This window comes from Protobothrops mucrosquamatus, unplaced genomic scaffold, assembly GCF_001527695.2.
Source record: "Protobothrops mucrosquamatus isolate PMUCROS unplaced genomic scaffold, P.Mucros_1.0 scaffold2505, whole genome shotgun sequence".
In the NCBI taxonomy this organism is placed as follows: domain Eukaryota; kingdom Metazoa; phylum Chordata; class Lepidosauria; order Squamata; family Viperidae; genus Protobothrops; species Protobothrops mucrosquamatus.
In genome coordinates, this window is record NW_015388570.1 from 149,569 (window position 1) to 171,282 (window position 21,714).

At 42.7% G+C, this 21,714-nt stretch overlaps 1 long non-coding RNA gene across 2 annotated transcripts; it reads left to right on the forward strand.

Moving 5' to 3' along the window:
* The first annotated feature begins 11,700 nt into the window (after positions 1-11,700).
* Positions 11,701-16,848, forward strand: LOC107295806. Of its 2 annotated transcripts, none has more exons than XR_001549071.1 (3): positions 11,701-11,802; positions 12,963-13,023; positions 16,681-16,848. It is a non-coding gene; the product is annotated as an uncharacterized LOC107295806 (long non-coding RNA). The 2 variants fall into 2 exon arrangements; XR_001549070.1 differs by lacking the exon at positions 11,701-11,802 and adding an exon at positions 12,581-12,706.
* The last annotated feature ends 4,866 nt before the right edge of the window (positions 16,849-21,714 follow it).

Here is a 21,714-nt window from a genome sequence, read left to right on the forward strand (position 1 = left end):
GCTCAATCAAGATTGTTGTGGTTTCCTGAGCGCTCCGTTCTTTGACTTCCTTGCCTTAAATAAGTAACCTTGGTGATTTGGGGAGTTTCTTCTATGAGATGATATATAACAGGAGTCTTGAAACTTGGCCCTTTTATGACTTGTGGACTTCAACTCCCAGAATTCCTCAGCCAGGCACGTGTGCCTGGCTGAGGAATTCTGGGAGTTGAAGTCCACAAGTCATAAAAGGGCCAACTTTGAAGACTCCTGATGTGTAAGAAAGTGGGGTTACCAGCTTGGCTGGCTTCAAATGGACNCCCCCTCCCTTTCCTTCCTCACTTTCCTCCCTCCCTTCCTTTCCTTCCTTCCTCCCCCCTCCCTTCTTCCTTTCTCCCTTTCCTCCCTCCCTCCCATTCCTTCCTCTTTCCCCCCTTCCTTCCTTTCCTCCCTCCCTCCTTGCCTGCCTGCCTGCCTCTGCTTAGGGATTTCCAAGAGGAAGAGAAGATTTCACTTGTCCAAAACCCCAAACTAATTTAAAAGGGCTCTTCGTGCAAGGAAGGGTGAATTTGGTCTTTGCTCACAATTAGCAGGTATTGAACTTGAGATTTTCATGCCATGTTTGTGCCCCTATCACCTTATATTTCTTGCCCGCCTTGGGTTAATTGAAGATTTGGGAGGTTCCTGGAGTGCTCCTTCAGTGACCTTCGAAGAAACTAAATGCAGACTCTTTCACTCAGTACCGTTAATGAATCAAGGCTTCTGCCGGGAAGATAACATCTCTCATTAACCAAAGGCGGAAATTAATAAATGGCTGCAAATGTCTCAGAGCTATATTTACATGCCAGCACTCTAAACTCTTTGTACCTTGGGGGGTGAAGCAGAAAAGAAAACTTCCATAAATTTCTTGGTGGAAGTTTGCTTTCCAGACATCCAAAGAGAACTTGCAGGCAAGAATATCAGGGCTCATATATAGCGAATCACCAAGATTTGGAATCTCTTGGGTGGGATTTCAAATGACGGTCTGTCGTTTTTTCTGACAAACATGCCTGAACTTTCTGGATTTATGTCATCAGATTCTGAATGCAGTCCTTAAACCAGTGGTTCTCAACCTGTGGGTCGGGACCCCATTTGGGGTCGATCGACCATTTCATGGGGGTCGCCAAGCAAGGCTGTCCGCCATTTTTTTTGTCCGCCATTTTTTTCCCCTTTTCCGGAGGGTGCCTTACCTCCCTTGGGCTGGGCCATCTGGTGGTCGGCCTGCTCCGTCTCTGCCGCTTGCCAGCTACGCCTTGGCCGGTGCAGGGGGCGGAACCACGCATGCACGGCACTCCCGGGCAGGGAAAGTCCTCGACTTACGACCGGTTGGGTAGTCCTCGACTTACAACCAGTTTAGTCCTCGACTTACGACCTGTTTAGTCCTCGACTTACGACCGGTTTAGTCCTCGACTTACGGCCGGTTGGGGTCGCAGCATTAAAAAGGTTGAGAACCACTGCCTTAAACTGTAGATGTGAGTCAGCAGTATGATAACACTGCCCCAACGGCAATTGTAACTGAGGTTCTATCAACAGAAGTGCAATTTCCATATCATGGCACATAATAGATTAATTATAGCATAGTCAGACACTATTTTGAGGACTGTGTCCAATTCTAGATTCCAATTTTTCAGAAAAATTGGGAGGAACCATGGAGCAATGCAGAGAAGAGCATCAGATACAAATTGGAGCATTGAGCTTTTCCAAAGCACCCAGAGGGCAGGACAAGAAACAATGGATGGAAACTAATCAAGGAGAAAAGCAAGCTTGAATTAAGGAGAAACTTCCTAACAGTGAGAATAATTAACCAGTGGGACAGTTTGCCTTCAGACATTGTGGGTACTTCATCACTGGAGGTTTTTATTAAAAAAGAGACTGGACAGCCACTTGTCTGAAATTGTATAGGGTCTCCTGCTTGAGTAGTGGGTTGGACTAGAACAGTGGTGGGGAACCTATGGCACGCGTGCCAAAGGTGGCACTCAGAGCCCTCTCTGTGGGCACGTGCACCATCGCCTCAGCCCTGCCTTCCCCCATGGCCCCCTCTTCATCAGCCCCCCTGGAGGAGAGTTGCCCCTGAGCGTGGCCCGCACGGAGCCGTGCAGCCAAGGACATGGTAGCCAGGCAGCGGGGACAAGATTCCGCCCTCGCACCCCGTCGCGCGCAGTTGATGCTGCGGGGTGCAGACAGAGGGTGTAGCTGCCATTGCGCTGCTGGGCCACCTGGGCAATCGGCAGGCTGTGGAGGTGGTGGGTGGCCCTGCGGGTGGGCAGAGCAGGGGGCAGGGCACGGTGGCGCAAGGTGGGGGCGGGGCTGGTTTTTGGGCACTCAGTCTCTAAAAGGTTCGCCATCACTGGACTAGAAGACCTCCAAGGTCCCTTCCAGCTCTATTCTAATTGACGTCTTGTGCTGCCTTAGGCATGAAAGCTGGTTGGGTGACTTTGGACCAACCACCAGGAGACTGTGAGTTCTAGTCCCCCCTTGGTCATAATAAGCCAGTTGGGTGATTTGGGGGCCAGTCACTCTCTCTCAGACCAACCCACCTCCCACGGTTGTGGTTGGGGGAAAATAGGAGGGGGAAAGGAGTATTGGGTACGTTCGCTGCCTTGAGTTATTTATAAAAAAATAATAAATGCAGGATATAAAAATAAATAAATAAAATAGTTAAAAAGGTTACATGACAATCACGTCACTGCGAGTGGGGGCATGTTCTCTCTCGGCCCTTTTCCTGTTGGCCGAGCCAGGTCTTATTTCTGAAAGATAGCAGGATCAGGACATGTCTCTTGATCCATGACATGACATTGCTTCTTAAATGGCCACCATCACTTCACATTGCACCCAGAAAGCTACTGATACGTCAGGGCAATTGATGGAAGTGGCGATGTTGGGTGTGCAGGCCGAGGTGCGTCCATGGTTACTGTTTGGACCAGTTCTGGCTCCCAGTCATCAAGAGCATCCTGAAGTAAGGCATTTTGCAGTAACCCAGCTGCAAGATGGTTAAGGAAGGACCTCATGGGATCGGCATATAAGACAAATCTATGCCAAGGCTCTTTTGGCCACATCTGTCAGCTGCCCTTCAAGCAGAATAACAGAGTTGGAAGGGATCATGGAGGTCTTCTAGTCCAACCCCCTGCTCAAGCAGAAACCCTGTATCATTTGAGACAAATGGCTGTCCTATCTCTTCTTAAAAAACCCCAGTGATGGAGCACCTACAACTTCTGGAGGCAGGTTGTTCCACTGGTTAATTGTTCTAACTGTCAGGAAGTTTCTCCTTAGTTCTAGGTTGCTTCTCTCCTTGATTAGTTTCCATCCATTGCTTCTTGTCCCGCCTTCAGGCGCCTTGGAGGACAAGTTGACCCCCTCTCCTTTGTGTCATGTCACCCCTGTTTCTTCTTTTCATTAAGCTAGACATACCCAGTTCCAGCAACCATCCTTGGTATGTTTCAGCCTCCAGTTCCCTAATCATCTTTGTTGCTCTTCTCTGCACTCTTTCTAGAGTCTCAGCAAGCAGGAGGATCTGCAAATTGCCTACCACTTCCATCTGAGAAGTGCTTCTAATGCAGGGGTAGTCAACCTTGGCTCTTTTATGACTCGTGGACTTCAACTCCCAGAATTCCTGAGCCAGCTTAGCTGGCTCAGGAATTCTGGGAGTTGAAGTCCACGAGTCATAAAAGAGCCAAGGTTGACTACCCCTGTTCTAATGGAACAATCTTGAGAGACAGCAGAAAGAGTCACAGCCAGGAGAACAGTCTGATTAAAGATCCCTTGGAACCATGCCAAACATCTCACAAGGGACCCTCCCTGGATTCTTAGGCTCTAAAAGTGACGGGGTAGAAATGTACCTTCAGACGTGCAAGATTGTGTTAATGTAACCTTCCAAATAAAGTAGATCTGGTGCATCCGGACGTGCTTCCTGTTTAGATACCTCACAAGGCTGACGCCACCCATTCAGAACTAACTTGGAAGCCATTGATGTTGCTTCTACAAAGGACTCATTTCAGCTTCGAGAACTAAGGAATTTGGACCTGAGTTTTGTCAAGGGGAATAGCTGGGGAGCGTGTTTCTGTGTCAATCAAGGTCACAACCCAGTCCTTTAACTCAGATTCGGAAACAAAACTGGTTTGAAAGAGTGATGGTTTAGAAATATTCTCGGCAGCTCGCACCTGTTGTCAAAGTACTGTATGTTCCAGCTGAAGTTTTCAGATGGTTTTCAAAGACAAAGTTTTCAGATCTTTTAAGTCTTTTATAAGGTCCTTGACCCCTGTAACCAAGGGGGGGGGGGAGTTGCACCATTTCCTGGAAGTTTGTTATGGTGCTACAGGCTGGCTTAAGCATAAGAGTTCCTTGATAAGAATGTAAACCCTACAGTGCGGAATTACAGGAAGTCTTCGGCTTACGACCACAATTGAGCTCAAACTTTCTGTCGTTAAGTGAGTTTGGCCCCATTTTACGACCTTTCTTGCCACAGTTGTTAGGTCAGTCACTACACTTGATAAGGTAGTAAGGTAGTAACAACCTTTAAAGCGCTCCATGGCAATGGACCTAGGTATTTGCAAGACCGCCTCCTACCAAACACCTCCCTTCGACCAGTCTGCTCCCACAGAGAGGGCCTCCTTAGGGTGCCGTCGGCCAGACAATGCCAGCTGGCGACCCCCAGGGGGAGAGCCTTCTCTGTGGCAGCTCCTGCCCTCTGGAATGACCTACCCCCCGACCTACGTACAACTACGGACCTGCGCCTCTTCCGCCGAGCCCTGAAGGCCCATCTATTCCATGCGGCCGGCCTGGCGTAGTTTGATTATGTTTTAGTGGGGGTTTTGTATGGGGTATTTTTAGAGCAGGCCTGTTATTTAATTTGATTTTAGAACAGAAACTTGCGTATATTTATTGTGGTTTTTATTATCGCCTGTTCACTACCCTGAGTCCCGTAAGGGAGATAGGGCGGTATATAAATTCAATAAATAATAATAATAATAATAACCCGGTTGTGAAGTGAATCTGGTTTCCCCATTGACTTTGCTTGTCGGAAGTTCACAAAAGGCGGTCACGGGACCCTGCTCAACACTGCAACCGTCATAAAGACGAGTCAGTTGCCAAGCATCTGAATGGTCACCTGGCCATGGGGAATGCTGCAATGACCGTAAGTGTGAAAAACAGTCATACGTCACTTTTTTCAGTACCGTTGTGACCGGACACTAAACACACTGCTGTAAGTCAAGGGCTATTTGCAACACTGCATTTCTCCATTTGCTTTCCATCGCTCTCATTTCTTGGGCAATGCTGGGATTTATAAAAATATGGCCCTTTTTGTGAGTGTTGCATAATGAGAGCTTATTTTTTTTTTAAAAGTCCCTGATTGTGTTCACATGGACTTTTGTGTCCATGTAAACACTGAGCACAGCAAGATTTCAGTCCCTGCAAGAAAGCTAGTAAAGTTGGGGGCGGGGGGCGGGAGGAGGGATACTGTATGTCAGTGATAGCGAACCTTTTAGAGACCGAGTGCCCAAACTGCAACCCAAAACCCACTTATCCATCATCGGGCGCCGGGTGGGTGTGGCCCATTGGGTGGGTGTGGCCCATTGGGTGGGCGTGGCTGCGGTGGTAACGGCAGACTGGGTGGGACTAAAAAGTTCAATCAATCAATTCCAACTTTGCAAGATTTTTTTTTCCCGCGAGAAGTTGAAATTGACTGATTGAACCTTTTTTTTTGTACATGGCGGTGGAGGCCTAAAGCGAAAAGGTTTTATAAAACCCAGCTGGAGGCCTAGGACTGGGGCAACGGCGTGCGTGCCCACAGAGAGGGCTCTGAGTGCCGCCTCTGGCACCCGTGCCATAGGTTCGCCACCACTGCTGTATGTTGATAATGTGAGTCCAGGCACTGCCACCTGCCCAGTTTAAGCCTTTTGGCGTTGAAGCAGCTCCTAGATTAATATAAAAAGAGGTAACTGATTTTGAACATAGCAGAAGAGGAAATTCAACAGCCAAGCCAAGGAAGTAGCCGCAGGGCAGATTTTTCTTACGATCCTTTCTACCAAGTCGTCATCAAACGTTTTCTGCTCTCGCCTTGTTTCCTAAGAATAGCGATTTGCATAGATTTTTATTTTTGATACCAGGCTGCTGCCGGTAGGTTTTTCCTCATTTCTCTGCAGAATCTGATAGTAATAATTTCAGTGCTCAATCAAGATTGTTGTGGTTTCCTGAGCGCTCCGTTCTTTGACTTCCTTGCCTTAAATAAGTAACCTTGGTGATTTGGGGAGTTTCTTCTATAAGATGATATATAACAGGAGTCTTGAAACTTGGCCCTTTTATGACTTGTGGACTTCAACTCCCAGAATTCCTCAGCCAGGCACGTGTGCCTGGCTGAGGAATTCTGGGAGTTGAAGTCCACAAGTCATAAAAGGGCCAACTTTGAAGACTCCTGATGTGTAAGAAAGTGGGGTTACCAGCTTGGCTGGCTTCAAATGGACNGGGATCAATGTCTATTAGCCCTATGAAAGTCATCTTCTGGGGGAGCAGTGGGCTGGCTGGTAGAGTTGGTTGGCCCCTGTGAAAACAGACTGCTGAACCAAGTAGACCAGGAGTTTGGTCCAGCAGGGCCCTGATCATATCTTTTACACGTACTCCTTGACTTACAACCATTTGTATTACAACCAAAATCATTTAGCGATTGTTTGAAGTTACACTGTCCCTGGAAAAAATGACTTACAGGAGGTCCTCGCATTTACAACCTTGGCCGCATCCCTGCGGCCACGTGTTCAAAATTCTGGTGCATGGATTTACAACATGCATTCATGTTGTACAACATTCTGGTGCTTGGTAACCAGCGAGCACTTAAAATATGCACCATATTTGTGAACTTCCCAGGCAGCTTCCAAGAAGGAAAATGGGGGGGGAGGGGGGACCGGATTCACTTAACAATCGTATGATTCAATAACTACATTGAATCACAACTGTGGCCAAAAAAAGGTTGTAAAATCAGGGGCAACTCGCTGTCCTACTTAGCAATGGAAATACTTGTCCCAATTGTGATCGTAAGTTGAGGACTACCTGTTCTTCAGTTTCTGCCTGGTGGAAAGAGAATCACCAAGACTGGATAAAATAAAGATCACGTGAAGTGTTAGTACAGGTAGTCCTCAACTTACAACCAAACTTGAGCCCAAACTTTATGTTGCTAAGTGAGAAATTTGTTAAGTAAGTTTTGCCCCATTTTATGACTTTGCTAGCCACAGCTGTTAAGTGAATCACTGCAGTTGTTAAATTAGTAACACAATTATTAAGTGAATCTGGCTTCCCCTTTGACTTTGCTTGTCAGAGGAACGCAAAAGGGGATTACACGTCCCCGGGACACTGCAGCTGTCATAAATATGTGTCACTTGCCAAGCATCTGAATTTTGATCACATGACCACCGTGGGAATGCTGCAAGGGTCGTAATTGTGAAAAAATGGTCTTAAGTAACTTTTTCCAGTGCCGTTGTGTCTTCGAACAGTCACTAAACAAACTGAGGACTACCTGTACCACTTTATAATGCTTTGGTAAGACCACACCTGGAATACTGCATCCAGTTCTGGTCGCCATGATATAAAAAAGATATTGAGATTCTAGAAAGAGTACAGAGAAGAGCTCTGGAGGCTAAAACATACAAAGAACAATGGCAGGAATTGGGTATGTTTAGTTTAATGATAAGAAGGACTAGAATTGACATAATAGCAGTGTTCCAATATCTCAGGGGCTGCCCCAACAAAGAGGGAGTCAAGTTATTCTCCAAAACACCTGAAGGCAGGACAAGAAGCAACAGATACAAATAATCAAGAAGAGAACCAACCTAGAACTAAGGAGAAAATTCCTGACAGTTAGAACAATATGGTGCTGGAGAAGACTCCTGCGAGTCCCCTGGATTGCAAGGCGATCAAACCGATCAGTCCTAGAGGAGATCAAGCCCGACTGCTCTTTAGAAGGCCAGATCCTGAAGTTGAAACTCAAATACTTTGGCCACCTAATGAGAAGAAAGGACTCACTGGAGAAGAGCCTAATGCTGGGAAAGATCGAGGGCAATAGAAGAAGGGGACGACAGAGAATGAGGTGGCTGGATGGAGTCACTGAAGCAGTAGGAGTGAACTTAAATAAACTCCAGAAGATGGTAGAGGACAGGAAGGCTTGGAGGAACGTTGTCCATGGGGTCACGATGGGTCGGACACGACTTCGCAACTAACAACAACAAGAACAATAAACCAGTGGAATGGCTTGCCTCCGGAAGTTGTGGGTGCTCCAATACTGGAGGTTTTATGGAAAAGATTGGAAAATTATTTGAAATGGTATAGGGTCTCCTGCTTGAGCAGGGGGTTGGACTAGAAGACCTCCAAGATCCCTTCCAACTCTGTTATTCTGTTAATCCTAGCCTCAGGGTCTTTGTTCTCTTAATGTCTTTTACCCTAAAAGGGACTTGACATAATTTTCCATAGAGCATACTCCCTTCAGGCCCTACCAGGGCCTGTGTTTCCTCAGAATTAGCAAGGTGACGGCATCAGTCCTTCTTGGAAATAAAGTGCTATCATCTCCCTGAAAAGCAGCAAAAGGGATACATAATCTTTTGAAGATAAAGTCGCTCAGGTTGTCCATCAAAAGAGCACTACTTTAAAAAAACAACAACAGTAGCCTTTTGTCTCAGGGTGGGGAAGTACTGTGCTATTTCTTCCTGTCCCTGGAAGTTAATCGCTCATGTAGTGTAAATAAATGGATTTCGTCTGCAAGTTTCCAGGGTGAGGATTAGGTCGCAAAAGGGGATCACGTGATCCCGGGGGCACGGCAACCGTCAGAAATATGAACCACTTGCCAAGCGTCTGGATTTTGATCACGTGACCGCGGGGAGGCTGCAGTGGTCGTAAGGGTGAAAACGGCTGTAAGTCGCTTTTTTTCAGTGCCGTTGTAACTTTGAACGGTCACTAAACGAATGGCCGTAAGCTGAGGGCGACCTGTATTCACAGCACGGTGGATGCTGTGCAGCTTCCAGGGGCTAAATATTGAACGGTTGCTTCCGTTTGCTTTGCCTTTCCTGCGCCAACCCTTACCTGAACGGCTGTGATCTTCATAAAATAACAGCTTGGCTTTAAAGAAACAGGAACGGGCACTTTTCCTGCCAAGACGGAAGACGTGAAGGGCTCTTCTTTTGTTATAAGTGCCACTCCAGTCAGCTAAGTCACTTGGCAGCTTGCAGGAGTGGGCCTGCAGTGGGCCTGCAGCCCCAGAAGCACACCGGTGTTTCTGTTCCCCCTTGTTCCTTTGGTACGTCTGTCCCCATCAAAGATCACACAACCGGAGAAATTACCCACAAGGACCAATCAGATCTGATAGTCCTTTGAGGCCTACCCGAAAGGGCTTGAACGGTACGCTGCTTGCCAAGAATAGCAAAAGTTATGAGGATCATCTTTGCCAACATCTAATATTTCTTCTTTTTTGTTTGTTTGTTAGGTGCCTTTAAGTCAGTTTTGGATTCCTGGCAACTGCATGGTACCTGCAGTTCTCTTGGCAAAATTTCAGAAGTGGTTTGTCATTCTCTCCTCCTTCCTAGGGCTGAGAGAAAGGAACTGGTCCAAAGTCACCCAGCCAGCTTTCATGCCTAAGGCAGGACTAGAAGTCACAGTCTCCTGGTGATTGGCCCAAAGTCACCCAGCCGGTTTTGATGCCTTAGGTGGGACTAGAACTCACGGCCTCCTGGTGGTTGGCCCAAGATCTCCCAGCGGGCTTTGATGCCTAAGGTGGGACTAGAATTCCCAGTCTCCAGCTTTCTAGCCTGGTGCCGTAACCACTACAGCAAATTGGCTGTCATCAGCTACCACCAATAGAAGGAATTTTCCTTTTATATTGTCATGCTGCAATTCCTTGTGCTGTAAATGTCAACAACAAAGAGCAAAAATTCGTTTACACTCACCTTTAGCAAAACTTGTTTTAATGTACTATATTATCTATATCTAGATAATAGATATATTCATCTATATCAGGGGTAGTCAACCTTGGCTCTTTTATGACTCGTGGACTTCAACTCCCAGAATTCCTGAGCCAGCTTGGCTGGCTTAAGAATTCTGGGAGTTGTAGTCCATGAGTCATAAAAGAGCCAAGGTTGACTACCTCTGATCTATATTAATGAGTCTCAGTGCAATAGTTTTGTTTTTATGACTGAGCCTTTGGAAACTATTACTGCTGACCTTCTGTATTGTACTCTGTATTGAGATATAAGGAAGTAGGCTGGCTGAAGAATTCTGGGAGTTGAAGTCCACAAGTCTTAAAGATGCTAAGTTGCCCACCCCTGATATGGGCCCACCACTTCAAAGGTTCCTAAACAGAAATGGTTTATTCTACGTTACTTGTTCCTTTTCAGATGAAAGTCTGAATATAACTAAAAGGGTTGCAAAGTTCTTCCAGGCAAGAGCCACATCCTGGTGCTGCAAATTTGTTAACCTGTGTCAAACCAATTTTGTTTATTTAAAATCGGCTTACATGATGGATTTTATAGTACTGTCTTGCATTTTTTAAATGTATATTTATTTTAAAAAAATCATAGGATAAAAGACAAATTGAAAAAAGAGAAAAACAAAAAAGTGCAAGGGATGAAAAAGGAAACTAAAATTAAAAGAATACACAAATGATTTCCAACATCATTTCAACCTTCTTTTCAACAATTACACTCTTACTGTTCTTCTTTTCTGTTAGATGTTCTACACGCCCTTCCAGCCTCTTCCAAAATTCACATCTTTCTTAATCTTCCAATTTTCATTATTGTACAAATTAATCTTTTAAATTTTATTTCAAAATGTCTGTACAGGTACTTGACTTACAACCGTTCATTTAGTGACAGCTCAAAGTTACAACAGCATTGGAAAAAGTGACTTACGACTAGTTTTCATACTTACAACCAGTTCATGTGATCAAAGTTCAGGCGCTTGGCAACTGGCACATATTTATGACAATTGCATTGTCCCAGGTTTATGTGATCACCACTTGTAACCTTCCCACCTAGCTTCTGACAAGCAACAAAGTCAATTGGGGAAGCTGGCGTTGCTTAAAAACAACTGCAGGCATTCGCTTAACAACTGGGGCAAAAATGTTGTAAAATGGGGCAAAACTCACTTAACAGTGCTTAACAATGAAAATTTGGGGCTCAAATGTGCTTGTAAGTTGAAGACTGTGTTCAAAAATAACAGTTTCGGTGTTTTTCCTGATCCGGTAGTTCTCAGAATTTGCTATTTCTTTGAATTCTGACATATTCATAATTCTGACATATTCATAATTCATTTCTCTTCTTTTGGGAATTTCATGATGCTTCCATCAACATTTTACTGCATTGCATTTCAACTGTATGTTTTGAATGGCTGTTCACTGTTTTCAGTAACTGCAGTAGATTGGTGAGCATTATGACATAGCAATGGCTCTTAGGTCGTTTATTGGATCCCTCCTCTGGGTTTTCCCACAAGATCACAATAAGTCCACCCTGACTTCTTGGGTTATTGGGGGGGGGGGCGAGTCATTCTCACTCATCCCAACCAACTTCACAGGTTTGTTGTGCAGAAAAATGAGAAGATTGTGGAACATAATTCTAAAAATAATAATAATAACGTTGAACAATTACTGTTCTGAATGGTATCTTTGAGGTTAATCTGTAATTACACTCCCTTTTCTTCTCTTGCTTTTTGCAGATTTTGGAACAGTGCACAATGGCCAGAGAAAGTCCCATTAGATAAGTGATGGAAATGACATGATTGAATCAGAAAGAGTGATGTAGAGATGGAACAGCACTTAGCTGGGTTAGATTGCCTTTTTGTCTTTCTGTTCCCCAGTTCTTTAGATACAGTAAACATTTGCAAGATTTATGTATTCATTTATGTATTTATTAGATTTTTTACCTTGTCTTTATTTATTTGTTTTTCACATTTCTGAACCACCCATCTTCTCAGAGAGATTACTTAATTACATATTACTTTATAACTGACTCCAGGCTGCAAACTTATATAATATGGGTAGTCCTTGACTTTCAACCATTCATTTAATGACTATCGCAAGTCACAACAGCACTGAAAAAAGTGACTTACGACAGATCTTCACACTTAGAACTGTTGCAGCATCCCCACAGTCATGTGATGAAAAGTTTGGGCTTGGCAACTGCCATGTTTTTTTTTTCTTAAGGTGTTCCAAGGTAAATGAATCAGTGGCTGCTTCCAGTTAGATAAAGTTCTGCTTGTTCTTCTGCTTTTGTTAAAACAATTCTAAGAAAACAGAGCTCTCTTTACTGAAAGCCTGGAGAGTCATTTAAGCAATGGAGTCTAACTCTGCCCAATAATAATCCATGCATTGTTTCAGAGATGTTTTCTTATCTAAACAAAGAAACAGAATGACCAAAGCAAGTGACTTCCGACTTCCTGCTGGCTTCCCCACTGATTCTTTGTGGGAATCCATTCCCCTCCCCTCCCCTTCCCAGCAGTCAGTTAACTGGCTGCTTCTAGATGGGTGAGCAAATGAGGGATTGCAAGATTGGCTGGGAAATTGCCACAGAATGTTGAAAATGTAAATCATGTAACTGCAGCACAACGGAGCAGTGCAGCAGTAGCGGCCAGTAGCACTGAAGCAGCCACAGCTTTCCCAAATGTCATTCCCTAAAGAGTCATGGGTCCTGGATTTTTATTTTTTTATTTGCTAAATTGGACACCTGCTGTAAGTTAGCCCAGATTCAAGTTGCATTTGCCTTTTTTGCAAGCCCATCACTTTAGTGCCTCATATTCCATTTTTAGAGAGTTTTACCTAATACGTTGCCTATCTTTAAGTTTCCAAATAATGGCATTTATCCAAGTTAGCTTTAGAAACCAAATGTAGGATTGGACAATATTTAATTTGGTAGAGAATGATACGAAGACCAATAGCCTTATTTGTTTCTTTAGTGGTGATGTTTCTCTTTTTCTTTGTTTTCCAGTTTCCTCTTATTGAAATTTAACTTGGAGAATTCCCAGCTAAAGATACTAAAGGAATCAAGGGTAAGTAAACACTGGTTGTTTGTTGTCAGAACTACAGACTTTGGGCAATTGCTTACATTAAGTGCTTCAATCCATTCAGAGCTGTTAATTAAATCCTCTGGAGCACCAGCTGGACCACAAATATATTTTGAAGTATTACTGTTTAGTTAATGCAACTGATGACATGGGCTGAGGTGTCCAAACTAGGGAAATATCCATGAACGTTTGGAACAAGGATAGGTAGCCTGTTACCCCTGGTGGCTTTTGGACTAAAGCTCCTATTGTCAACGCTGCAAATACTGTATATTCTTGCTTTGACAATATGCAGAACTGTCTGGTATTTATATAGTTAAACCAGCAACTGGGAAAGAGGGAGGAGAATAAGGATAGCCCGGGAGAAAGAAACCGGAAGTAAATCACATCTTCCAAGTTGATTGGAAGATGTGAACCATGACCCCAAAATAAGGGAGTGGGAAATGCTTAGAATGTATATGCATAACGGAAGAGAAGCCAGACCTAAGCATTTCCACCATGCTGTACTGACGTCTCTGTAACCTTAATAAATGCTTTTAGGAAAAATTATGCCTGAAAGTCCTTTTAAGTGTTTCGTTAATCAGACACATGACACCTATACTTCTTGACCACTGACTCGGGCTGAGGAGAACTGTAGATGAAAATAGCGGAAGGACATAAGTTTCTGCCCTTAGTAAGATGGTGAGACTGGCTGAGAAGAATATTGATTCAAACTGTATGGAGCTTTAGTTTCCTGAGGTCTCAGCCCTGGGCCTGATCAACCAGTTGAGGATGTAAGGCGCAAATTGAGAACAAAAGAACTCCTTAGTGAAAATGTAGCTGACCATTGTAACAATCATTACAAGAATAACCAGTGCACTTTTTCCAGATCTCTCCTTCACAAGACAAAAAGTTCTTCTAGAGAGATTTGGAGCAGACATACAGTCTAAAATCAAGGAAAACTGTGTGGGTTTTTTTTTACAATTACTATTTAATTCCTATCTAAATTGGTCAGTTCCTCTGGGGCAGATGAATCAGTTAAAGGGGTAGATTTGCTGAAATTGCTGGAAACTCCAGTAAAACTGAACAAAAGGATGATTTAAAAAAAAAATTGCGAAATTTCAATAGCAAATTATGCAAGGAACAGTTAAAACAGTTGTTTGCATGCCTGGTAGTTACAACTTTTGTCTTTCCTTGGGGTATCCTCATATCCTGAAGGAACATACCAAAAGTCTTTGATCCTGGATTTTGGACCCCTCACTTCCGCACATTCACTAATTCCTTCCAGTGGTCATGGTTGACATCATCACAAATAGTAGTAGTAATGGTATATGTGATGTATGAGAACTACTCAGTCATGGTCAAATGGAAAAGGACTCTCAGTATGAATAGCAGAAAACCCAACCTTCTTTTACATCTCCCCGGTGGCTCCTGCATTTGGTGCTTCCCCTCTCTGAAGTGTCAATATTCAAATACACAACTTGGAGTTGTGACCTTTTTTGCAAATTTGAGGCAGCCAAAGAAAGGGGCTTTCCAGCCAAATTGTTTGTTCTTAGTAAGCTAGCCTTTAAATACATACCTTGTGGGTTAAAACTAAACTATGAGTAGTCATTCAAGCAGTGGGGGAAAGCTTTTTTAAATTTTTTTTTACTTTTTTAAAGAGACAATTAACATGCCAGGTTAGTTTCTGAGAAAAGAAGAAAACTTCCCCCCCCCCCAAGTCTTTAATCTCCTCAGGTAATCAATTTAATTTTTTTTCCCCCAGCATGACTGAATTCTTTTCATCCAACCCAGTTCTCTCCTTCAGAGAATTGAGTTTTGACGGATTATAAAAGTTCTAGGCAAGATTGCATCTCCTGGTCTTCAAAAGAGCTTTGTGGTCTGCGGTTTCAGCAGTTGGACAAAAAGATAGAATCAAAAGGGGGAGAGTAAATTAGGATACAGGTAGTCCTGGACTTAACAACAGTCTGTTTAGTGGATGTTTGAAGTTACAACAACAGTGAAAAAAGTGATTTATGACCATTTTTCACAGTTATGACCGTTGCAGCATCCTCATGATTTACATTTGGATACTTGGCAACTGGTTCATATTTATGACGGTTGCATTGTCCCAGGGTCATGTGATTCCCCTTTTGCGACCTTCTGACAAGCAAAGACAGTGGGGAAGCCAGATTCACTTAACAACTGTGTTACTAAGTTAACAACTGCAGTGGTTCCTTTAACAACTATGGCAAGAAAGATCAGAAAATGGGCAAAATTAACTACTTAGCAATATAAATTTGGGACTCAATGGTAGTCGTAAATTGAGGGCTATCTGTATAATCAGTGTACAATCTGTGGTACTTGTTAAATGTATATTCTCCCCATGGTCCACAACAGGGGTCTCCAAGCTTGGCAACATTAAGACTTGTGGACTTCAACTCCCAGAGTTCTTCAGCCGGCCAGGCTAGCTGGGGAATTCTGGGAGTTGAAGTCCACAAGTGTTAAAGTAGCCAAGTTTAGATACACACATACACACACACACACACACACACAACACAACACACACACCATGGTCTACAACCAAAGTTACTTCCAATAATCTTTAGAAGGGCAGTCAAGAAACGTCAGAAAAGCTTCAAATTACCTGCAAGATATGTTTTCCCACACTTTGGCCCATTGAGAAAGAATGAACAGAATAATGGTGGTGCCCTCCAGGTTTTGGGGAACACAGTTCTACAGTTCTCTCTCTTCTCAGCTGAATGTAATATAGTATTCTTCCTAGTTGATGAAGTTGACAGGATAGCAAGCCTGCTGTCTTCAGATATTTTGAGCTACAGCTCTTCTAAGCTCCAGCCAACAATGTCCAGTGATTGGAACTTGCCATATCTTAAGTATATCTCCTGTCTTTATCACAAGAGGTCTTTTATCTTCCTTAAGTTCCTCTGATTCCCTTTCCTGATAAATACCAAATTCTGGAGTAAAGGCAGAGATTTCACAGCATTGAGCTTCTCTGTGGTGTCCTTATTTTCCTCTAATCCTCCTTTTTGCTTTCTCATGGAACCCAAGTTAATAAATTCACACCTCTTGGTATTTCTATACAGCAATTTCACACTGCAGCCGCTCTCTGAAAAGCCCTAGTATGGTGCCGTCCATTTTAGATCTGTTGTTGACTGATCAATTGGATTTAAAGTGTTTTGAACTCTACTGCAGCCATAAAATCTTCAAGTGAAAAATGGCAGCCCATGCCCATAATTCCAACCTAAGGAGAAAGGGAAGCTGGGTCTCAGAAAAAAAAGAGAACTCTTGCACCAATAAATAAAATATAGCATAGTTTTCAACAAATCACAGAAATGAGAAACATTGCTATCAAGACCCTATTGGAGCTGAATGGCTTCACAACACTGGCAGGTGTTGCTGGTTTCTGATTCTTGCCAATCAAATATTGACTCTTTTTTTCTGTCTTGTGAAACTGGACATTTATTCTATGTGTGATGAGAAAGGGTATTTCTGCTGGATGATAAAATATGTAGCACTAGAGAAGGAGTGGGTAAAAGAATCAGTGATGTAGTGGCTGGTTAGATATAGAGACAGAATTAGAATCTTAAGTCACAAGATCTTGGTAACCTCCTGTTCCATTTTCTTTTAAATGGGGAAAATCTTTGTTTCTTTTCTTCTTCTTAACAGACAGAATTTACCAGTGCAGTGAAGATCAAGCGTTTTCCAGGCCAGACCCAAACCAATAATCTACATTTTAGGAAAGAGCAACTTTGAAGTGCCAAGGATGACCGTTGGATTTCTGAATGCAAAGTAGTTTGTGAGCATGTTAATTGCAACCATTACTACAATAAAGCATATAAAAAAAAACCTTGAATGTTCTGATGCCTTTTGTACAAGTGTTGCACGTTGCCTGACTATTCCTTTGTCAAACAAAAACCAGGTTCATAGATAAGTTCACAGCTAATGAAATAGGATGATGGGGTGGAGATGATGGAAAATGGTATCTTTCTTGGTACCCAATACATGTAGCCCTTGACTTACAAGAGTTCATTTACTGACCATTCACAGTTACAACAGCATTGAAAAAAGTGACTTACGACCATTTTCAGACTTACGACCCTTGCAGCATCATGGTCATGTGATCCAAATTCAGACATTTGGCAACTGACATATTTGTGACAGTTGCAGTGCCTCAAAAGATGATCACATGATCAATGTAGTGCTCATGTAATCACCTTATGCAATCTTGTGACAAGCAAAATCAATGAACAACTGTGATAACAACGATATAATAATAATAATAATAATAATAATAATAATAATAATAATAATAATAATAATAATAATAATAATAATAATAATAATAATAATAAAAAAGTTGGAATGGACTTTGGAGGTCATTTAGTCCAACTCCCTGCTCAGGCAGGAAACCCTATACCATTTCAGACCAATGGCTGTCCAGTCTCTTCTTAAAAACTTTGGAGAATAGCTTGACTCCCCTCTTTGTGGCAGCCCCTGAGATATTGGAACACTGCTATCATGTCCCCCCTCGTCCTTCTCTTCATTAGACTAGACATACCCAATTCCAGCAACCATTCCTTATATGTTTTAGCCTCCAGTCCCCTAATCATCTTTGTTGCTCTTCTCTGTACTCTTTCTAGCGTCTCAACATCTTCTTTACATCGTGGTGACCAAAACTGGATGCAGTATTCCAAGTGTGGCTTTACCAAGGCATTGTAAAGTGGTATTAATACTTCACGTGATCTTGATTCTATCCCTCTGTTAATGCAGCCCAGCACTGTGTTGGCTTTTTTGGCAGTAACTTAACAATTGCAGTGTTTCACTTAACAACTATGGCAAGAAAGGTGGTAAAAATGGGGCAAACGTCACTTCACAAATGTCTCACTTAACAACATAAATTTGCGGTTCAATTGTGGTTCTAAGTTGAGGACTACCTGTACATTCTGTATTCCATGAAACTATGATTGAATTTTAAGTCAATGGGCCCCATACATATTCTAAGAAAATCAACTGTATGGATACTAGCAGCCCAGTTACTTTGAAAATATTTTGAAAGGGTCCCTTTGCTGAGAAATCAGTGATAACAAAGACTGATTGGAACAGTAGGGAACTTCTCAAGTGGTTAGAAACAGTGAGGGAGATAATTTCATTATTTGTCTTCTATGAAATCTTTCCCTCGTGACTGGTCAAATTGAATAGTGAATAGGCAGCGTCTTCCTGAACTTCTCCCAAGCCCAATTGCACTGCAACGTTTTGTGATAACACCTGTGACGTGGTCACAGAATTTCAGGCGCATCACCATTGACCCCCAACAGTTGACTGCCCCTGTTTTCCAAGAAAATCTCCTGATAGTTAGAGGAGATGACCCTTCACCAGAGCTCTTTCTCTTGAAGGTGAAGCTCTCTTGCTCAGAGTTCAGAACAGAGTAACAATAACAGAGTTGGAAGAGACCTTGGAGATCTTCTAGTCTAACCTGTTCAGGCTGGAGACCTTATACCAGGGATAGGCAACCTTGGCTCTTTTATGACTCGTGGACTTCAACTCCCAGAATCCCTGACCCAGCCAAGCTACCCCTGCCCTATACCATTCCAGACAAATGGCTGCCCAGTCTCTTCTTAAAAGTCTCCAGTGATGGAGCACTCACAACTTTTGAAGACAATTCATTCCACTGGTTAATTGTTCTCACTGTTAGGAAATTTCTCCTTACTTCTAGGTTGCTTCTCCCCTTAATTTCCATCCATTCGTTTTTTTCTTGCTTTCTGGTGCTTTGGAAAATAGGTTGACCCCCTCTTCTTTATGGCAGCCCTTCAAATATTAGAACACTGCTATCCTGTCACTCCTAATCCTTCTTTTCACTATACTAGACCTACGTACCCAATTCCTGCAACTTTTCTTCATGTTTTAGCCTTTAGCTCCCTGATCATGTTTGCTGCTTTTTTCTGCACTTTTTCCAGAGCCTCAACATCTTTTTTTTATAAAATGGTGACCAAAACTGGATGCAGTATTCTAAGTATTCTAGCCTTGTTGCAGAGGTGATGGATCATGCATATTAACAGGGATGTGAGAATCACATCTGCTTCAACCTGTCCATTCATTGAGCCAATTTGGCACTATCAATCTAATTTGGAGGACCTTTGGACAGCCTGAGGACACACGAGATTTTGAAAAACAGGAGCTGAGAGATTTTAGTGGATATAGGAGAAGGCAACCTTCCTGAACAGATCCCATTTGTTTGGTAGGAGATCTATGTTATGAGAAGGAAGCTAGAACTTTATTTACATTTTTTCTACTAGATCGGAAAGTATTGCAAGGTCACCCGAAGTCTTCCAGATTCTTCCTGCGTAAAAAAGGAACCAGTTGACCTTTTAGCAGATCAAATCACTGCCAGAGTTAGAGACTTTATCCCATTCCTGTACACTACAGAAACAGGTCAGACAGATGTACTGAAGTCTGTTTTGCAGGATTGGCAAAAAGTTTTCAGACTTTAATTTGCAGAGCAGAAGCAACACATTTTCTTCCTCCCTAAACTTAAGATTGTTGAAAAAATAAGCTTGGAGCAAAACCAGCAACAGATAAATAAGCAAAAGGAATTTGTGACCTTGGTAGTGGTCAGGGCACATGCTTGGGAGAATCAGAAGAAATTGCGAAGTAGATCTTGCCAGCCCAAGGCTGTATAAATGTTATGTTCTCTTTTCCTTCCCCCTACCACCTGATAGGATTGATGGGACTGAGTAAATAAGAAGAAAGCATTTTAGAGCAGGTCAGACTGTCAAAATACTGTTTGCTTTGGAAAGCAGTGATTTTGCAAGATCTGGAGCAGAGAGAGATGGAAGCCTACGTAGGTATAGAGATTGCAGGATAGTATGAAAGGCTAGATGTAATGTAGCCCCAAAGATGCTTTTTCAAAAGGCAACTGGGCTTTTGTTTTTCTTTGAAGATGTTTCGCTTTTCATTCAAGAAGCTTCTTCAGTTCTTTGGTTTCCAGAACTTTAAAGAAAAACAAAAGCCCAGTTGCCTTTTGAAAAAGCACCTCTGGGACCATCCTGATCTGGCTGACTTGAGAATCTCCCTTGACATCTAATGTGGTCCAACCTTCTCAGAATTTTCTACATATGGTGACATCTAATCTTTCCAACTCTATCATTCCATGAACTTCCTTAAACTGGAGATTAAAACTAGAAGTTTCCACCTACAAAACTTTTCTCAGGGTTTTTTTTTTGGGTGTGTGTGTGTGTGTGACCCAGAGTGATTGCAGCCAACCCAGATATTCTTTAGTAACTAGAATTTTCTTAGATTGTCAAAGCTGTACCGTTCAAGCAGCAGGACCTCATGAAGAGTGCCTATAGAAAAGACAGAGCATGATATACGGGCAGGAGGGATTTCCCTCCCCCCCCCACTTGCATTGCTGTACCATAACAGTTTGCTTACACAATGATTTCTGGTTCTCAAAGTGCTGTGATTCACCAGTTCTATAAGATGGTTCAACAAACTGAAATAGAATTTGGGAAGTTTCATTTCTGAATAATGTTTTCCTTGTGTAAAAAAAAAACTGCAAAAAAAAGGGTGATGGTGGAGGGGGATTTAATTTCCCTGCTGCTAGTTTTCTATTGCAGGAGTGTTCAACACTGTCACGACTACCCCACCCAAGCAGCACTTAAAAAATGCATATAGCGAGGGCAGAGTGCAATAAATAGGCAGGAGGGATTGAATTAGGCAATTCTAAAGCAGTGACTTCCTGTATTGCAAGCTGTCTGTTAGTCCTTTGAAATAGTCCAGACACAAAACACAACAATGAACACTAGCTCTGTCTTTATGGTAAGCTTACATTAAAAGACTCTTGCAAGGCCGAATGTATTTCTCCCCTCCTTCCTTTTAGCGTCTGGAAAACTAGGGAGGCCCTTCTGAAACACTTCCCATGCCCTCTCTCTTTTTGTGGGCTGAGATGTATTTTATATGAAAGTTTGTTCACTCTGCAGGACTTCCTCTGTCTCCCAATGTCGTTCTCACTGTACTATTAGTGGGAGTTTCTCTGTGAGATGGGTGGTCTTCAAGAGACAGATAGATAGATAGATAGATAGATAGATAGATAGATAGATAGATAGATAGATAGATAGATAGATAGATAGATGGATGGATGGATGGATGGATGGATGGATGGATGGATGGATGGATGGATGGATGGATGGATGGATGGATGATGGACGGACGGACGGATAGATATTAGATAGATGGACGGACAGACAGACACGGATGGATGGACGGACGGATAGATAGATATTGGATGGATGGACGGATGGACAGATAGATATTGGATGGATGGATGGATAGACAGACAAACAGATAGATAGATAGATAGATAGATAGATAGATAGATAGAGATAGATAGAAAGAGATAGATAGATAGATAGATAGATAGATAGATAGATAGATAGATAGATAGATAGATAGATAGATAGATAGATAGATAGATAGATAGATACATAGATAGATACATAGATACATAGATACATAGATAGATGATACATAGATAGATACATAATGATGGATGGATGGATGGATGGATGGATAGATACAGACAGACAGACAGACAGACAGAAGGAAATGATGGCATTAGTCAAGAGAAGGCACTCTGCATGACCAGTATCAGCTCAGAAGTCAAAGGATCCTTGCCTAGGATTTAACTATGGTTAACCAGTCCTA